This window comes from Lactuca virosa, chromosome 7, assembly GCF_052849685.1.
Source record: "Lactuca virosa cultivar CGN04683 chromosome 7, Lactuca_virosa_CGN04683_v6, whole genome shotgun sequence".
Classification (NCBI taxonomy): domain Eukaryota; kingdom Viridiplantae; phylum Streptophyta; class Magnoliopsida; order Asterales; family Asteraceae; genus Lactuca; species Lactuca virosa.
In genome coordinates, this window is record NC_136432.1 from 86,325,835 (window position 1) to 86,329,074 (window position 3,240).

General features: G+C 33.2%; 1 long non-coding RNA gene across 2 annotated transcripts; it reads left to right on the forward strand.

Annotated features, from left to right (window-relative positions):
• Positions 1-699: 699 nt before the first annotated feature.
• LOC145123273 (uncharacterized) lies at positions 700-2,338 on the forward strand. 2 transcript variants are annotated; one of them, XR_013715080.1, is made up of 3 exons: positions 700-1,192; positions 1,338-1,459; positions 1,534-2,338. It is a non-coding gene; the product is annotated as an uncharacterized LOC145123273 (long non-coding RNA). The 2 variants fall into 2 exon arrangements; XR_013715079.1 differs by having other exon boundaries at positions 704-1,192; positions 1,338-1,468.
• The last annotated feature ends 902 nt before the right edge of the window (positions 2,339-3,240 follow it).

Genomic DNA, 3,240 nt, shown 5'->3' on the forward strand with positions numbered 1-3,240 from the left:
TTTAAGAGGTATAACCCTTAAAGCAGAATTTACAATAACTTTATGCATTGAAATCTTATTTGTTCAAAAAGTCAATATAACGATTTATATCTACTCTTCTAAAACATGAATCCGTCAAATTGAATTGGTATATTCCTCACATCAATGTTTTGAAAACCGGACCGGACTCCGAACCGGCCGTCTTACCGGTTCGATGGTTCAACTGGTTCGACCGGTCGAACCGGCTCTAAAAACCGGTAGAACCGGCTATATATATATATATATATATATATATATATATATATATATATATATATATATATATATATATAAGATAAAAAAGAACTAATAGTGTAAACATGTGGATATATTGTTGATTCTTATATGAAGTATTATAAATAAATTTATGCGTCATGTATCTCAAGTAGCTTCATGCAAAGATGTTAAGTTGATTAGCATTTTATTTCCATTATTCAAAGTTCGAAACTTGTCTTTGACAAGTATTATATTATTTTGCCAGCAATTCTTACTGTCCCACATCATTGACTTGATAAAACTTATATCGATTTCATCTTCTACAAAAGGGAGGGTAATGCTCATATCCTTTCAAGTCTAAGCTTGGAGGAATCCCACATCGGCTGGGACAAGAAGCTTTAGCCACCTTAATACTCTATATAATGATATGTCAAACATATGAGCATTACCTAATCGTTTGGGTTGCCTTTAAATGGGCTGGCCCGGAGTTAAAAATTATAAAACCGGTTTTCTGTCCGGTTAAACCGGAACGGTTTGACCGCGGTTCACTGAAAACCGCCGGTTTTAAACAGTTTGGACTACGAGCGGTTTTCGGTGTCTATAAAACCGATAACCTGGCCGGTTCCCGGTTGAACCTGTCGAACAGGCCAGTCCGGTCCGGTTTTCAAAACAGTGTCTCACATTCGTCCGATTGAATCGGTCAATAGGAGATATAATCTATAAGGTCAGTTCGGTTAAGATGGTGTTGCCTTCAACCATTCAACATTACCATCTATCTCTAAAAAACCCTAAAATCCATCACGACGCTGCCATCACTTATCTTCTGTAAAATGAAATCACCATAAACCCTAGATGACTTCACCTTCTCTGCTATCACGTACCCATACTGCTTCAACGATCTGAAATTCTTCCAACCACTACCTTCGTCGTCGCCACCGCTACATCACTGGTAACTCAGGTTTGTTTCTTTCCCCCCTTTATCTTCTTCCTTACAATCGTCTTCTTGCTCTACATATCCATTTCGGTGCCTTAGATCTAAAAGTTGAACAACTACACCACCACCACCACCATTTCGTCTCTGTCACTTTCTCACCATCATGTAGGTAGCACAAGAGTATCGATTGGAAAATGGTATCGAATGGAGAAAAAGGGGGGGACAGGCCATTCATCACTCCGTCTTCAGCCATTTGCATTTGTTTGATGGCAAAGGATATGAATGATCGGGGTAGGAAAGGTAGAATAGTTGCAGTAGTACATACATCCCCTTTTGTGGTTTCTAATATCATTTCTTTTTTGTAGGTCATATTCCAAAGATGAAGGGATATAAAATCGTATATGGTTGATAAGTTTTAATTTAAGATAATGGTGTTAAGAAATTCAGGTTAGTCACTTCGATTTTTGTTTAATTGATATCATTTATTCATCGATTTTGGAGAAAATGAGAAAAAATTGTTGGGGTTTCTCACTGTTTTGGGCTCTGAGGTGTCCATGATCATGTATTTCAAACTAATTGGTTAATCTACACCCACCTCTTAACCTGGTATAATTTTCTTTTCTTTTTCCTATTTTTTTGAATTGCCAATTAGGTATGAAGAGCCTTTATTGGTCAATGTAATTGTTGGTGTATATACATGTATCATTCAGATTTGGAAGATACTATTGACAGACCTATTGTTTTGTATTTTACTTTTCCTTTGTGACGTTATGATAGTTTCTAAAACAGGAGGGAAGAAACATCATTAGTTCAAAAGGGGTACTCATTAAGAGATTCGTTTAGTAAGAGTTAATAGAGAATGTGAGGACATTTGAACATCTTAATAAATAGATATATTTTTTAACGTGTATTATTTTCTCGCAGGTGACAGTTGTGACTTTTGACTAAAGATCATTTCCAGATGCTCGCTTTTGATACCCTCCTCAAGAGGGTATGAATAACCATGATATCATCAATTTGGATCTTGATAGAGCCCCTTGATGAATTTTTCCATTCTTGGGAACTGATAATGAGTTTTTTTTTTAAAACCTTTTTTTTATTTGCATCTCTGGTTGCTTGTAACTACATAATGTTTTCTTGGATAATAAATAACTAGAATGCTTTTTTCAACATGTTGGTAATAAACATTGAGCAAAAAGACTCTGGGGTTTAGCTTGAAATCGACAATAAAACTATCATTAATAAGCAAAATCTAAGATCATTGGATATTAAAAATTCAATCTTGCATGTTGTTAAGTGTGAGTGTGTGAGAATATGTTGTTAAATGCATCTCGAAAGCAGCTAGGACTTGATACAAATTAGTAATAGTAATTGGTGAGTGTAGTGTTTGTAATTTTAATAGCTGAGAGGCATTTCAGCTATTACAATGGAAGTTTGTCGAAAATTGTCTAAGGAATTCAGAGGTAATTCGATAAAAAAACCTGCAATTAAAAATTTGATATGTGAAATTGATTTTCATGACTAAATTTATTATTTCTTTTGTCATGTTTAAGAAATGATTAAAACTTAATAATTATTTATGTTGTTTTCTGTGCGAATGATTGTGATTTTAGTCAAAATAAATATTTACACAAGTGCTCCCAATGGTTTCTTTATCTACTTCTTTTTTAAAAATATCATCTGCATTTTTTTTTTTAGTTAAATTTCCAAATTCTATATATGTATCCTTATACTGTAATAAAAAATAAAATTGTATTTTATGAAAAAAAAATGCGTGACTTTGTGACATTCTTTTATGGGATTTGATGTCTAACAACCCGTTGACCAATATAATTACTTAGTCGACGTTGCTAGGTGTTGTAAAAAAAAATGAAAACCAAACCCACATCAAATGAGCTTTGGATTTTTTTTGTTTGGTTTTTGGATTATTCTGTTTATTAATATTTAATAAAGAAAACTTAATTTGGATTTGTTTTCTTAGCTAGATTCAATAACCAAAATGGATTAAACCGAATCTTATTTGATTTAGTTTCATTTACTTAAGAGATAGTTATATTTACATTTTTAGGTTG